At 37.1% G+C, this 17,976-nt stretch overlaps 1 protein-coding gene across 1 annotated transcript in view; it reads right to left on the reverse strand.

The window, feature by feature from the left end:
- Positions 1–13,497: 13,497 nt before the first annotated feature.
- Positions 13,498–17,976, reverse strand: part of ankrd50 (ankyrin repeat domain 50) — a 113,711-nt gene continuing 109,232 nt past the window's right edge. The window contains exon 4 of the mRNA XM_063046543.1: positions 13,498–15,567. The gene's annotated coding sequence lies outside the window, so the exon portion shown is untranslated. The remainder of the gene's footprint in view (positions 15,568–17,976) is intronic.

A 17,976-nucleotide genomic window follows, 5' to 3' on the forward strand; every position in this document is an offset into this window, starting at 1 on the left:
AGGAAGTGCAAGTCAAGAGAACACACACCAAACTTCATTGAGAGATCAGCAGTGGAAAGGGTGAGCAGTTTCAAGTTCCTGTGTGTCAACATCTCTGAAGATCTATCCTAGGCCCAACATATTGATACAATTACAAAGGCACAACAGCTGCTATATTTCATTAGGAGTTTGAGGAGAATTGGTATGTCAGCAAAGACACTCAAAAATGTCTACAGATGTACCATGGAGTGCTCTAACTGGTTGCATCAACATCTGGCACAGGATCAGACAAAGCTGCTGAAAGTTGTAAACTCAGCCAGCTCCATCATGGGCACTGGACTCACCAGCATAGAGGACACCTTCAAAAGGCGATACTCATAAAGGTGGCAGCCATACTAAAGGACACCTATCACCCAGAACATGATCAATTCTCATTGCTACCATTAAGGAGGAAGTAGGTACTGGAGGATGAAGACACACACTCAATTTTTTTAGGAACAGCTTCTTCACCTCTGCTATGAGATTTCTGAATGGACAATGAACTCATGAACTCTACCTCACTTTTTTTTTGCAAAGTTCAAAGTAAATTTATTATCAAAGTACATATAGTATATGTCACCATATACAACCCTAAGATTAGTTTTCTCGCAAGTATGCAACAGTAAATCTAAGAAACACAATAGAATCAATGAAAGACTGCACCCAACAGCACAGACAGATAGCCGCTCAGCTAGATTTTCAATCCCCCTAATGCTGGTTCATCATAACCTTTGATTCTAACAATAGTGGTGTCATCAACAAACCCAAATATGGCATTGGAGCTGTGCTTAGCCTCAGTCATAAGTGTAAAGTGAGTAGAGCAAGGGGCTAAGCATACAGCCTTGTGGTGCATCTGTGCTAATTGAGCTTGTGAAGAAGATGTCAATTTGAAATGACTGGGATCTGAAAGAGAGGAAATTGAAGATCCAATTGCACAAGGTATTGAGGCCAACTTCCTGAAGTTTATTGATTAGCTTTGAGGGGGTGATAGTATTAAACACCGAGCTGTGGTTGATAAAATAAATGCTTATATGTGCATCTTTGCTTTCCAGATGTTCAGAGCTTAGTGAAGAGCCAATGAAATGGCATCTGCTGTGGACCTATCGAGCTGGTAGGGAAATGGAGCCCATCCAAGTCACTTCTCAGGCAGAAGTTGATACGTTTCATAACCAATCTCTCAAAACACTTCATCACTGCAGATATAGGTACCACTGGACGATAGTCATTAAAGCAGGTTACCCATTCTCCTTAGTCACCAGTATAACTAAAGCCTGCTTGATGCAGTTGGGTAGCTCAGACTGCTGAAGTGAGAGGTTAAAGGCAAGGGTGAACATACTATCCAGTTAATCAGCACTGGTCTTTAGTACTCAGCCAGGTACCTCACCTGGGCTGGATGCTTTCCGTGAGTTCACCCTCCTGAAGGATGCTCTCACGACAGCCTCAAGAGACTGAAATCACAGGGTTTTCGGCAGCTGTGGGAGACTTCTTCCCTCACTTTTTGTACTGCTTATTTAATTTAGATATTATATACCCGTATATACAGTACTTTTTTGTAATTTATAGTCATTATTATTATTATTACCGCTGCCACAAAACAACAAATTTCATGACATATGCCAGTGATATTAAACCTGATTCTGATTCTGACTTCACTCATCTGTGAAGATGAGTCTTTACTCTTCTGACCACTGCCTCCCAACCCCCTAACTCCCATAACACTTCTGTATCATTGCAAGCTTGGCTATCTTACATTCTCCTCCTTCCTTTGGATTTTTAACAAAAATAATAAATAATTGTGGGCCATGTATTGAGTCCATGAATGGATGTATTGACTTTGATTTTCGACCTTCAAACTTCAACCTCTGGACTTGCTGATCTCTGGACTACGACCTCTGGCTTTGACCTCTAGACTTCACTGACCTCCGGGTATCAATCTCAGGACTCACAATCACAGAACTTTGGCATCCAGGCCTCAACCTCCAAATCTGCATTTCCTTGACCCCAGGACTCGTCGACCTGGAGATCACTGGCCCAGAAAGGTCAAGATGTTGTGGTGCATGAATAACAAGCGATTAGGAGTACAGGTTGCAAGTGGATTGGTTTAGGAAAGTGGAGGTTTCTGGAGTACTGTGGACCATTTCTGTCCCTTGTGAAAGGATAATCTGGCATGGGAGGCCACTTCCTCAGATGAGAAGGTGTCTTATAATTAATGACTGAAGACTTTCTCTAGCTTTAAAATGGTTTGTTTATTTTAATTTTCTGTCTTCTACATAACAAATATTAAATCTATTAGAATATATTTCCCATGATACTATACCATGTACTCCAGAAGTTTATGAAGTACTTTGTCAAATGTTTTCTGAAAATTCAAATGTCTTACATCTGCAGATTCTCTTCTATTATCTCTGGTTTTTACATCCCAATGAACTCTAGAGAAATTGTCACTCAAAACAGTATGTTGATATAGTCTGATTTAAATGACCACCTAATACTTTCTAGAATACATCTTCTGCACGTTTCCCAACTCTTGATGTGAATCACAACAGATATACCTACTCATTTGGAACAATACAGTTACAATTGTTGTTTACTAATCCATTGGCACCTTTATGGAACATGGTTTGCTTTTAAAAAATGTCTACCAATGGCTTCACAGCTCAGCATGTTTCCTTTAAAATCTTTGGTACAGGTCATTGAGACCTTCTAATCTTATTAGTTTTTCCAGTACCTTGTGCTGTTTGAAAATCATTGTCACAACTTCTTACATACTGCTTGAAACTAATCCATCAAAAATCTTTTGGATCTTAGCATTGTCCTCAGCCAAGAGGACTGATGCAATGTACTGATTTAACTTATAAGCACAAGAGATTCTGCAGTTGCTGGAAATCCAGAGCAATATTCACAAAATGCTGGAAGAACTCAGCAGGCCAGGCAGCAAATATGGATACATAGATGCTACCTGACCTGCTGAGTTCCTCCAGCATGTTGTGTATTTTGCACTGATTTAACTTTTCTGCTATTTGATTGTTTCCCATTATTAATTCCCCAGTCTCACCCTCTAAGGGTCCCATATTTACCGCAATCCTATAGAAAACAGTAGTTTGTTTACTTATCAATTTTCTCCATTAATCAACTTTCTCCCTCCTAACATATTAGTTTGTTGTTGTTTGCTCTTGTGAAATTTCCAGTTGATTTAATACTTCCTTTGATCTCTTTAGTTAACTAAAATATTTAATCTTTTTCCAGTTATCTCCCTTTCCAGTTGGGATCTGTTTTCTGCTATAGAGGTACTAATGTCTCTGCATCAAACCATTGCATTTGTTTAAGTGGAGGATATTGGCTGTGGACCACAGGTATTTGGTCTCAAAATGCTTCTGGAACTCCACCAAGTTGAGATTGCTACTTAACCACAATGTCTTTCATTAATCCTACCTTAATACACATGATCAAATCTAACCCTTCACTATCATCAATAAGCTTCAAAACCTCCTCTGCAACCGGATCCTTGACTTGCTCATCAGGAGGTCACGGTCTGTGTGGAACGGGGATAACATCTCCTCACTGAGAAGCAACACAGCTGCACCTCAAGGATGTGTGCTTAGCCCGCAGCTCTACTCTCTCTATGCTCATGAAAGTATGGTTAAGCACAGCTCAAACGCCATTGATCAATTCTCCGATGACACCACTGTTGCTGGCAGAATTGCAGATGGCAATAAAGATGCATACAAGAGTGATCTTAGCTGGTTGAGTGGTATTGCAATGACAACTTTGCACTCAGCTGGTGTGTGTACTCTAGACTTCTCTTTCCTGAAGTCCAGGATCTTGATTATGGACTTTAGGAAAGGGAAGTCAGGAGAATACACACCAGTGATAGATCAGTGTTGGAAAGGGTGAGCAGTGTCAAGTTCCTCAGCATCAACATCTCAGAGGATCTATACTGAGACTAACATATTGATGTAATCACAAAGAAGGCACACCAGTGATCATACTTCATGAGGAAGTTGAGGAGATTTGTTAAGTCACCAAAGACTCTTGAAAATTACTACCAGTACACAGTGGAGAGCATCATCACCTGGTACGGAGGACGCAAAGGATTGCAAGAGGCTGCAGGGGTTTATAGACTCAGCCAGATCCATCATGGGCAAGACACTCTCCACTATCAAGGACATCTTCAAAAGGTGGTGCCTCAAGAAGGTAGCCTCAATTATTAAGGACCCTCACCATCCAGGACATGCCCTCTCTTCATTACTACCATCAGGGAGAAGGCACAGGAGCTTGAAAACCCACACTCGATGATTTAGGAACAGATTATTCCCTTTACCATCAGATTTCTGAATGGTCATTAACCTGAACCATGGTATTTCCTCTTTTACACTACTTACTTTGGTAACTTATAGTGATTTTTTTATGTCTTGCCCTCTACTACTGCCTCGAACAACAAATTTCACAACATATATCAGGAACTGACTATTTTAGAATCTGATTCTGATTCTAAAATAGCCTGTTCATGGGTAGGTTTTGCAACATACTGCTTGGAGAAACACTTCTTGATACACTCCAGAAAATCCTCTTCCCTGGTACCCTTTTCCGTTTGATTAGTCCAATCACAGGCAGACTGATATCACCCATGACAATTGCACCTCACTTCTTGCATGCACTTGAGTAATAAACCTTAGTTCATAAGTTTACTTTTTTCTAGTATGTAGCTGCAAGCTTTTTATTTAATACTATTAATCAATCTCGGAGACATAGAAAATTGGCAACACACAATTCCATTCATTGTGTTTTGTACTGGTCTGAAAGGAGCTCCCCAGCCTAATCCAAGCTAACAGTTCTTCTAAACACAGCTCTTCAAATGCACAATGAGTTTCAGTATAAGTATTGTACACTACATTGTGAACAGTCACTGTAGTTTATTTTTTTTTATTGCTACCACCATCTGTTCTCTGTTTCAATCTTAGTAAAAAAAAAAGCATGTTCTGAGACATTCTATGAAATCATTTACTCTCTTTTCTCACAAGTTCCAACAAGGGGGAGCAAACTCAAGGCCAAAATCATATGCTTATATTTACTGATAATTCTCTTTTAAGTGGATAGATTTCCTAATTGCTACATTTTATTAACCATAATTTATTAAGGTTTCCTTTACCATAATAACTGTAAAGAAGTGCAGCAGTGCCTTATTTTCCATTCATTCTACTGTACTTTCTATATACTTGCTTTTTGAAAACATACTTGTTTTTTGAAACTTCATTTTTTCTCGAAAACCACCAAACACAATATTACTGATATGGCTCACCATGGATTCTACAATCAACAAGAAGTGAGTTCATGAAAATCGTGGTTTCAAAGCAGTTAGCTCTATCTTTACAAAAACAAGATGCATCGTGGCTACATCTAAGTTATCGCCGATCTGGTAAGAAAAGCAGCAACTTTTATCAAATAATATGTTGGTATTGTTTATTACTGTTGCCCTTCAGAGTTATATGCAGAGAGTGACAGGCAAACATGAAAACATTGAAAAAGTCCTCAGTGGTTAATATGGATCAAATTGCCCAGCCAAAATATGTGCAAAAAGTACAAAAAAAACACCCTAAGTTCAATCATGTCTACAGTAGCGCCTATTAAACTAATCCACAAAAACATTGACAGGCAACAATGGACTCAGCACTGATCCCTGCAGCACATCATTAGTCACAGTCCTGCAGTCAGAGAGGTAACCGTATACTACCACTCTTGCTTCCATCCAGAAGCCAATGTCTAATCCAATTTACTACCTCATCCTGAATGCCAAGCAACTGAAACTTCTTGACCAAACCACTGTACAGGACCTTATCAAAGGCCTTGTTAGAGTCCATGTAGACAGCATACACTGCCTTGCCTACATCAACTTTCCTGATAACTTCATTTAAAGACTCAATAAGATTGGCTAGACACGACCTACCACGCTCAAAGCCATGTGCAAAAAAAAAACATATAAAAGAACATTTCAAGCTCATGTGATATTTCAAGGTAGTACCTACGCACTTCACCAAATTTACATGAGATTTAGTCATTTTCTTTCCATTCATATGGATCAGGCAAACATTATCTGATAGCAGATTTTTGTTGCCAGAAACTTATAAAACAAATCTTCTGATATTCTTCTCCAGATGTGGTGCAAGAACTAGAAAGTAACATATAAATGCTGAGTACATTATCTTCCTGATATATACAGTGCCTATAAAAAGTATCCCCCCCCCCATGGAAGTCTTCATGTTTTATTGCTTTACAATATTGAATCACAGTGGATTTAATTTGGCTTTTTTGACACGGATCAACAAAATATTGTTTCGTGTCAAAGTGGAAATTAATTTCTACAATTGGTCTAAAATTATTACATAATTACTCACCCCCTTCAAGTCAGTATTTATTAGATGCACCTTTGGCAGCAAATACAGTCTCGATTAGGTCTCTACCAGCTTTGCACATCTGAACACTGCAATTTTTCCCCATTCTTCTTTACAAAACTGCTCAAGCTCTGTCAGATTCCATGGAGATTGTTAGTGAACTTTGTTACTCCAGGACATTAACATTATTGTTTTAAAGTCATTCCTGTGTAGATTTGGCTTTATTCTTGGGGTCATAGTCTTGCTGGAAAACAAATCTTCTCCCAGTTCACAGTTCTTCTGCAGACTGCATCAGGTTTTCCTCCAGCATTTCCCTGCAATCAATTTATCCTCTACCTTCACAAGCCTTCCAGGGCCTGCTGCAGTGAAGCATTCCCACAGCATGAAGCAGCCACCACCATGCTTCACGGTGGGGATGGTGTGTTTTTGATGATGTGTGGTGTTTGGCTTACGCCAAACATAGAATTCAGTTTGATGGCCAAACAGCTCAGTTTTGGTTTCATCAGACCTTAGAAACTTCTTCCAGCTGACTTCAGAGTCTCCCACATGTCTCTGGCAAACTCTAGTTGAGATTTCATGATTTTGTGTGAGCTTTTTTTCAACAGTGGCTTTCTCTTTGCCACTCTTCCATAAAGCTACAACTGGTGAAGCACCCAGGCAACAGTTGTTGTATGGGCAGTCTCTCTCATCTCAGCCAGTAAAGCTTGTAACTCCTCCAGACTTGTCATAGTTCTCTTGGTGGCCTCCCTCACTAGTCCCCTTCTGGGAAGTTCACTCAGTTTTTGAGGATAGCATGTTCTAGGCAGATTCACAGCTGTGCCATATTCTTTCCATTTCTTGATGATTGACTTAACTGTACTCCAAGGGATATTCAGTGACTTGGAGATTTTCTTGTATCCATCTCCTGACTTGTGCTTTTCAATAACCTTTTTGCTGAGTTGCTTGGTGTGTTCTTTTGTCTTCATGGTGTAGTTTTTACCAGGATACTGACTCATCAGCAGTTGGACATTCCAAATACAGGTGTAGTTTTACTACAATCAATTGAACCTCCTTGACTGCACACAGGTTCATATATAGGTAGGACACCTTAACTAATTATGCATCTTCTAAAATCAATTGGCTGCACCTGAGAAGATTTGGTGTGTCATATTAAAGGCGGTGAATAATTAGCAATCAATTATCTTGTGTTTTATAACTGTAATTAATTTAGATCACTTTGTAGAAATCTGTTTTCACATTGATGCTAAAGTGTTTTTTTCTATTGATCAGGTCAAAAAAAGCCACATTAAATCCACGGTGATTCAATGTGGCAAAACAATAAAACATGAAAACTTCCAAGGGTGGTGAATACCTTTTATAGGCACTGCATCCTTTCCACTAGGAAGGAATGGGATCAATTTTATTTTTATTATTTTTATTGAGGTGCAGCGTGGCATAGGCATTTCCGGCCCTTCACGCCATGTCACCCAGCAATCTACCTATTTAACCATAGTCTAATCATGGGACAATTTACAATGACCAATTAACCTACCGGGGCATCTCATGCCCACTTATAGCTCTCCTAAGTTTATTCTTAAGCTCCTTCCTGGCGATCTTGTAATTCTCTAGAACTCTCTGATTCTGTGGGAAGAAACCAGAGTACCCGAAGGAAATCCATGCGGTCACTGGGAAGAATGTACAAACTTCTTACAGGCAGCAGTGGGAATTGAACCTGGATCATTTGTACTGTAAGGCATTGTTAAGATTCATGGCTTCAATTTTATAGATGGGTACTGGCAGCTTGATGCTGTATCACAGATTATACAGTATATCTCCAGGGTCAGAATTCCTGGTAAAAGTATGGACATCGGAAAACCCAAGTGTAGTGCCTGCACTTCACAGCATGATTGTGATTGTGAATTCCATATGATGTCCAAAACTAGCGTGCAAAATTGTATTAAGTTACAGTGGAGTGTCCGTTTGAAATAACCATGCCAGATTCTAATATTTTCATTCTTTTCAACTGAGATTAGGAATTGCAACAGGCATGGATAAGAAATTCACTTTGTTTTTAATGGAGATGTTTAAGTGTTTAATTACTGTTAAATATTCATTTAAATATTAACAAGTTCAGATTTAAATTTTTAATTGCCTGAGTTTTTGTTTATAGGGTTTGACATTTTATGGTTGTGGGAAACACATTCAAGTTCTTAGCAGGCTTGACAACTGGTGAGCGGTGTTTTAACTTCCTGAAAATTTCTTCAACTGTTTTGTGGAAGCGACCCTTTCTGTACTCTATCAGCATGCCTTAATGATGGCAATTGTCCATGCAAGTACAGAACCTTGATGCTGCAAGATCTGTCACAATCATATCAAAGGCTCTGGGAATACATTGCTGCCAGTGAGATGTTACCTTTATGGTACTCATGACTCAACAACTAAGTGCTGAAGAAAGCACTAACAATTGTAACAGAGTCTGGATATTGCAAGGTACATATTTTGAGTAGGATGTGGTCAGTTTCTACGCTGCCCAGACACGTTTCCTGATTTAATAAGTAAGTCCTTTAGATAACAGAAAAAAAATACCAAATTAGTGGAATGTTCTCCGTGTAGTGTTATGGTCAATCAATGAAGATTACATCTTCATGTAGCAATTTATGCTGGTAAAGGTAGAAATAAAAGCAGTGAAGCTTTGCTACTTATTTAATGCTAGAATTCAAGTACAAAAATCCAGAAAAATGTAATATTAAGCATCTTTAAAAGGCCTCCATGACAATGTCAGAAATCACATAGCATTAAGTAGCTCTTCATCCTTTGTCTAAGATGCCTAAGCAAGTGGATTTCCTTTTGCGAGAAGGACTATTTTGACATTCTGAATCACTTCTGAAGCTATTCAAGTGGGATTACAAATCCTGACTTTCCTGAAAAGTCCTTGCCACCATCATTCCAATTGCTGACGTTTGATTTCTCCTGAAATCCACCACAGAACTGCCCACTTTCTGTAGTTGTCTAGCAATTACATCAGTCAATCTGTCCACTGAGCCTGCAGAAACATTCATTGTCTATAGATATCTTTTGAGATTTAGTAAGCCAGAAGGCATGGCTGTCTCAGCACCTTTATATTTAAGGAAGATAGCCATTCTATATATGGAAGAATCTGCTTCCATAGCAACTTGGAAATCAGGTGCCAACTTTTCACTGCAAGGGTGTGTAGGTGAGGCAGCAACATGGGTGGCTTGCTGTTCACTGAGGCTGGCTGGGTATGATGCATCTTTGACTAAATCTTTCTCCTCTCTCTTACATCTACTTTCATCAGCTTGGCATTAATTGTTGTGTGATAGCACTTTGGGAAGTGACTAGTTCTCCTTTAATAAAAAAAGATAAATTGTGTTATTACTCAGACTGATAGCTAAAATTGCAGACTGCCAATGCTAATCCATTATTCTATGGTTTCTCTCAATCCTTTTATATCCAGCAACTAAAACCACTTGATAAATTACAACAGGTTTTAATTTACTATCTAGTTGTAATTCAGAGAAATGAGATACAAGTGAAAGCTTTGCTTTTTGAGGACTCAAGGCAAAGAAATCCATGGCTGATGGAACTGAACAAAATTTAAAAGGGGTTTCAGGCTAGGGAAGAAGGACAAAAAAAAAATCACAAAAACATAAGACCATGAGGCATAAGAGCGGAATTAGGCCATTTGGCCCAACGAGTCTGCTCCACCATGGCAGATTTATTATCCCTTTTAACTCCATTCTCCTGCCTTCTCCCCATAACCTTTGATGCCCTGATTAATCAAGAACATATCAACTTCCACTTTAATTATACTCAATGATTTGGCCTGCACAGTCATCTGTAGCAATACATTCCAGATTCACTGCCTTCAGGCTGAAGACATTTTTCTTCAACTGTTCTAAATGGAAGTCCCTCAATTCTGAGGTCGTGCCCTCTGGTCCTAGTCTCCTCCACAACAGGAAATATTCTCTCCACATCTACTCTATCAAGCCCTTTCAATATTCAAGATCTCTCCTCATTCTTCTAAACTCCAGTGGGTATAGGCCCAGAGCCATCAAATGCTTCTCATATATTAACCCTCTCATTCTTGTGAATGTCCTCGGGGCCCTCTCCAATACTAGCATACCTTTTCTTAGATAAGGGGCACAAAACTGCCCACAATATTCCGAGTATAATCTGGCTAATGTCTTTTTAAAGTCTCAGTATTATATCCTTACTGGTGTATTTTTGTCCTCTTGAAATGAATGCTAACATTGCATTTGCCTTCCTTACCACCAACTCAACCTGCAAGTTAACCTTCAGGGAATCCTGCATGAGGACTCCCAGGTCCCTTTCCGCCTGAGTTTTGAATTTTCTCCCCAGTTAGAAAATATTCCACAACTTTATTTATTCAGCCAAAGTGCATGACCGTGCACTTCCCTACTCTATAACTCCATCTCCCACCTCTTTGCCCATTCCCCAGTCTATCGAATCTTCGACAGACACCCTGCTTCCTCAACACTACTTACTCCTTCACCTATCCTCGTATCATCTGCAAGCTTGGCCACAAAGCCATCCATTCCTTCATCTAAATCACTGACATGTAACATGGAAGCAACTGGTCCTAACAGTGACCCCTGTGGCACACTAGTCACTGGCAGCCAAAAGCCCCCTTTATTCCCACTCTTTGCCTCCTGCCAGTCAGCCAATCTTTTTCCATGCTTTCCTGTAATACACAAAAAAAAGGCTGAAACAATGAAATTTCATTGGATAAACTGTTGCTGTGGAAAGCATTTATTTTCATAATGTAGAGGAGCAAAATACTTTGATAGAAATGTGCCATCTGTTTTCTGCAGAAGAGATAATTAGTTGCAATTTTCACAATTAAATTTTTTTAACTCTAAACACCACCTTTTTAACATCTACTGCTGCTTAAATTTCCAACTTCCTTTTGATTTTGCAATACCAGATGTCTAGCATTTGAAAATTAAAAAAAAAATAAACTTATGTTCCTATTGCCTTCAAATTTGGCTTTTGAAATGCAAAATAATGTATTTAATAAGTTAGCAAACTTATGCATTTTCCAATATGATATTGTAATTATCTCAAATCAATCTTTAACATATATTGCTTAAATTCAGGTTAATTCTAATACTTCTTGCTTTTTATTGGTTAGATGAACTTAAAATAAGTGTGGATGAGACCATTAAATGTCTGTAATTTTCACATCCAGGCATTGTAAATCGGGACATCAACATTAACTAAGAGGAAATCACAACCTAATTATTTACCCCTATTCCTCCATAATTTTTTGAGTGTTTTAGAAGCTAGGAAGATTTTAGTAAGGTTCTTTCTGAAATAATAACACAAACACTCTGTAATCATACAAGGTGATAGAATTTTGGTGAAGCATTCATTATGTGTAAGATATATTCATAGAAAATATTAGGAACCCATATTGTTAAATGACTGAAACTTCATTATCTAATGAAGCTTGCTTGACTTTCTACAAGTGGAAATCTGTAACTTGTTTAATTGACTTTATGGGTCAATGGCTGGTAGGAGCAAATAATTTACAGCTCCAGAGGAAATACAGGTTAAATTGACTGAGGGAAGATCCCTGAAGCTGGATTCCTGGGTTAAATTTACTATCTAAAAATACATATTTATCTCAATAACACTTGGTTTTACATTACAATTTTAGAAACATAGAAAACCTACAGCACAATACACGCCCTGCAGCCCAAAAAGCTATGCTGAACATGTCCTTACCATAGAAATTAACGAGGGTTATCTATAGCCCTCTATTTTTCTGAGCTCCATGTACCTGTCCAGGAGTGTCTTAAAAGACCCTATCGTATCCGCCTCCACCACCATTGCTGGCAGCCCATTCCATGCACTCACCACTCTCTACGTAAAAAATTACCCCTGACATCTCCTCTGTACCTTTGCAATAAAAGATCTCATACAAATACAAAGATGAAATTTATCTGTGCAAGAGAACAAGTACAATGTTTTTGCAAAAATTTGCCTGGATTCTTACAATGGACTCAGTCAGATACCTGATTTACAATTAATGTATGAATTACTAAATACTTATAACATTAATTTTAAATAATTAAACAATTATATATAATTTACAAATAATATTATTAAATAAATATTATGAAATACTGATTATTTTATATTAGCTTATAACACATGTGTCTTGTCCTCCATGGCTTGGAATGATAAAATAAGAATTTCAGTGTTAGTGGAAGAGATATTTGAAAAGAATAGTAATTATAACCATATAACAATTACAGCATGGAAACAGGCTATCTCGGCCCTTCTAGCCTGTGCCAAACTCTTACTCTCACAATTGGAAAGAAAGTGACAATATTTGAAATATAGTTAGAGATAAAATGGGCTGCAGAGTTAAGAATAAAGTGTAAGAAGATAGAGCAAAGGAAAATAGCTTACTCAAGTATAACATTAAAGTTATCAATTCTTTTATGAAAAGCCCACACAGAATGAGCTTACATTCATAGCTTTTTTTTACATATGTGGTCTCTTCTAATCGGATGCTATTTAATAACTGAAGTTGTTTATTTGCTTTGTTTATCTAAGATTTCTACAGAAGTTGTAGTAGGCATCATGGAACTACCATTTGCCCACACATCCCACCCTTCCCTCGGTAAGCAGCAGATTCATTAGCAGCGCCTTGGTTGTACTATCAATAGGCTGAGAACTTATTAGCTTTAAATTAATATATTTTTTATTTTTCTAAATTTTAAGTTATTTCTGTTAAATATTATTAAGAGATAAAGAATAGGTATAAGAGAGAAATAGTGATGATCATTATAGAAAATTCTGAACATATTGCAAGTGAGAAGTTCCCTTCAATTTTTGGTTTTAATTGCTGTATGCTATTATTCCCTTTTTAGTATCAAGGAAATCATAGATAATTCATACTTAGTTGAAACAATTTGATTTCTTTTGAAGGAGACGCTTCAATCAGGCTATAAACAATTCTTAAAGTTTGCTGCCCTCACAAAAAACTGATTTAAATTTAATTTTTCTCAAAAGTAAATTCACACAATCAGATACAACTCACAATATAAAATTTTCCATCAAATTAAAGTCAACTTGCTGAAAAGCAAATATATTTATTAAGCACTTTACTATACATAAGAATTTTTTGCTCAATATAATACAAGAAATAAAATAAAATCTTACAATGCAAAATTCAATGTACATTTAAGCTATTTACAACCAAATACAAAACCAAATGATTTAAATGTAAATCTAACTAACTGAAATACTGTTAAGTGATTTATTGAATAAACAAAGTAGACTTGCATATCAAAGCCAAAACTGGATAAAAGAGAATCGTAGAGAATTCAAATACTGCCTAGAATTAAAGGTAGAAGAATAGGATTTGAAGGCTCTACCTGCACCCTTCTCAATTGTTTTTGTTTTATCCAAATAACTAAATGAATAACCTTGGGCATTTTTCATTTAGAATCAAACAGGTGACTAAACTACTAAAGTTAGATTACCAATTCAGAGTCTGGTTCTAGTCAAGAGACCTACTGGAAGAAGATTCCATTTCTGATGCCTTATGGTTTCATGCTTTAAACAATTTAATCACCAATCCCAATCCATCTGACTGCAACCACTGGAAATTTGAAATATATTCTTGAAAGTAACACAGATTTGGAAATGTTCACTTTACAGTATTTACATAGAAACATTAATAACGGTATTTCTAATGAATTTAAACCAAAATATGAAATCACAGAAGTCTAAATGAAAAAAAACTCTCTCTGGAAGTCTTAGCACCTTGTGTAACAATCTGTAGCTACTGTCTAACCAGAATAGTTCTTAAGAAAGGCATTTTTAAAACCTAAATACTGTAGTAATAAATGCTGCGGGCATTATTTTAAGTCTTAACCACATTCCTTGTGTTATAAAACACAGAAAAGGGGTAAAATGAAGTTGTGTTAGATTCAGTTTTGGATTCTGGGATTAATGGCACATGATAAAGCCCGAGGAGCCAAAGTCAACATTTTCAAAATCTTAATATAATGATCAAAGAGAACAGTCCCACAGGGACAAAAATACTGTGTTAGAATAAAAACGTCTAACTTTTCTCCCAAGAGGCTACATCTAATTCTAATCTACAGGACATAAATTGATCCCACCTTGGAATCAGCCTTTTGCCTAAGTATCGACATGCAATACACCACAGTAGTCCTGTCATCTATACCTTCAACACCTTACAGTGACACACCTTTTTCCCCACACAAAAAGCCACAAACAAATAACAAGCAATTTTCTTTTCTGTGACATGTTATGCAACTAACTGGGTGTTGGATATCATTTTGTCAAAACGGGAAAGAAAATTGCATATAAAAAAAATCACCATGTAGTTTTGAACACCATTACATTTTGTACATCCATCTTAATTTCATTACAAGAACCTTTCATTACAAAAAGTCTTTATGCTTTGCAAGTATCCATGAACACATCAATGCATAATTAGAAAAAAACAATAAATATGAGAACCACTCATTCCAGTATTATTTTCAGTATTATGTAAGTTGCATTTCCGTGGAATCAATTTGTTAAATAATTTAAGGAGAGATAGGGCAAAAAGCTTCATGTGTGATTATTGTACAAATTCAAATACAAGTTCATAGCAATAGGTTGAGTATATATTGCAACAATCTGAAGCCCACATCAGATCTAAATAATTAGGAATGCCTTGTTTTCTCATAAAGCCTCAATTTTCAATCAGTCCTAACATAACTCCAATTTGCATTCTGCATTCTTATCTCTCCCCAATGCATCAAGCAATAACTGTAATTGTTCTAATGTTACATAATGGTTTATGTTTATGAAAGTACAAAGTAAACAAATATATAAAGCATATATTTATGCATGGTTACATTTAAAGATAGCTTTTATCATGGCACAGATAAAATTGTTACTTAATGAAACATCATGGTAGTATTAAAACTTTAATAACTTTTGCTGCTTTCATTGAGTAAAGGTGCTTTTAACTCTGATATCAGGGGGACGACTTCATAACCAGGCCAGCTCCATCCAGGCTGCAGTTGGTTCAATGCCCTCAGGTTACTGGCTGCAAACTATGATGGGAATTAAATGCGGCACTTCAATTGAGTCCATTGCGTTTCATCTGAAAAAGTGAACAATGCTTACATGAAAAATGTATTTACAGATATTAACGACTAAGAATTTCTTGAATGCAATGCATTAGTCCTTAATTCTTGCTTTTATATTAAGTAAAAGTAATAAATTCCACAATATCTTTAATCTTGTAAGTGTTGCGGTTACTTAATAGTGCCCTTGTCAATAAACCTTTCTTCATGTCGATGTAGATTGTGAAATGGTACACTCTCTGACATGGAACCATCAGAAAGAAATCTGATCCCAATGTTAACTAACATTCTTACACAGATCTTAAAACTGTTCATTGGATAGCAGCCAAGTTTCTCTTTTTAGCTTAACTTTATCAAGGTCAAATTGTTATACTAATTTATACAACAGTTAAGGTGAACTAATGCATAAACTCATGTTCAAACTTGGGTCCTGCTCCTTAAGCCCAATTCCAAAGTAGCAGCAAATTACCCAATCAAAGTCAAGAGAAACTAAACATTTGTGAGTACAGGTTTCCCCCGCTAACCGAAGGCTAAGCGTTCCTATGAAAATGCTCGTAAACCGAAATGGCGTAAAGCGAAGAAGTAATTACCTTTAATTTATATGGGAAAATTTTTTGAGCATTCCCAGACCCAAAAAAAACCTACCAAATCATACCAAATAGCACACAAAATCTAAAATAACACTAACATATAGCAAAAACAGGAATGATATGATAACTACACAGCCTATATAAAGTAGAAATAATGTATGTACAGTGTAGTTTCACTTAACAGAATCGGGAAGTTTGAGCCAAGATCAATTTGTCGGAAAAAATCGGCATGTGCATGCATGTGCATATCACGCATTCGCACGTACACGCACGTCACGCATGCCCACACACCCGCCCGCAAAAGGCTTCATGGTCATGGTAGTCTTTCTCGGGGTAAACACAAGTTTAAAGCGAGTGTCTTTTTTCGTAAAAGCGAAAATCCTCTTTCAGTTAACGAAAACAGGTACTAATATAGGTCTTTCGTAAAAGCGAAATGTCATAAAGAGAACGTTCGGTAAGCGGGGGGCGCCTGTATAACATTGTCTGCACGAGTAATAAATCATGAGGCAAATAGAAATTTGTGATATACTGATCTGAGGGATTGTTTATTCATCTAACCACTTGAGCAAACCTGAATAACTTCTCTACAATTGTCAATTCCAGTATTTTATCTTCTCTTCTGAGATTTAATAGATCAAGCAATATTAAATCTAACCCCAAAGATGGAACCCAGAAATCGTATTTTAAGACATGAAGTACACTTTTTCCTTAACCATACATATAAATATTCCAATCATAATGCAATTTAATCTGAAGATCTAAGAAAGCTGCATATGCAATAGTGAATAAAAAGCAAAAAAAAACCTGGAAAAGCTGAAAACCTAAAAATTGAAAATGCTCCAAATACTTAATAAGCCTTAGAAACACTTCAGATGGATGACTTTTCATAAGAATTTGGCAAAATTAGGCAAAAGCATAATGTAACTTTCAGATAAAGGCCCATGAAGGACAGAACAAAGGGTATACCCATGATGGGATGAACAATCAGAGAGAGACTGTAATATAATTAGTGGTTTGCACATACTCAAAAGGCCAAACTCCAAGTCATTGTTGAATTGTACTTTGGAGCATTCATAAGAATGGGCCTTCACACTTAAGATTTACATATTAATAGTTCCCTACTCACCCTCTTCTTTTGTATTTCAGTAAATTTTATTCATGAATGTACAAACAGAACACAGAACATGGAACAGTACAACACAGTACAGTACAAGCCCTTCAGCCCACAATATTGTGCCTACCTTTTCACCTACTCTAAGATCTATCTAACCCTTCCCTCCCACATAGCCTTCCATTTTCCTTTCATCCATGTTCCTATCTAAGAGTCTCTTAAATGTCAGGTAATGTATTTGTCTCTACTATCAACCCTGACAGTGTGATCCATGCACCCACGACGTTCTGTGTAAAAAAAAAACCTCTGCCACCCCCCTATACTTACCTCCAATAGCCTTGAAATTATGTTCCCTCCTATTAGCCATTTCTGCACTGGGAAAAACTCTCTCTGGCTGCCTGCTCTATCCATGCCTCTTACTATCTTATACACCACTTTTCATCCTTCTTCATTCCAAAGCTCGCTCAACCTATTCTCATGAAACATACTCAACATGCTCGCTAATCCAGGCAGCATTTTGGTAAATCTCATCTGTGCCTGCATTCTCTCTAAAGTTTCCATTTACTTCTTAAAATCAGAGGACCACAAATGAACACAATATAGCAAGTGTAGCCTAACCAGAGTTTTATAGAGCTAGAAATGGTACATGGCTTTCTTAATATTCAGTGTTTGCCGTCTGGACACTTGCAGTGTCATCCATTTAATACATTCTACATAATAGGCAC

This window comes from Mobula hypostoma, chromosome 4 (genome assembly GCF_963921235.1).
Source record: "Mobula hypostoma chromosome 4, sMobHyp1.1, whole genome shotgun sequence".
Taxonomy (NCBI): domain Eukaryota; kingdom Metazoa; phylum Chordata; class Chondrichthyes; order Myliobatiformes; family Myliobatidae; genus Mobula; species Mobula hypostoma.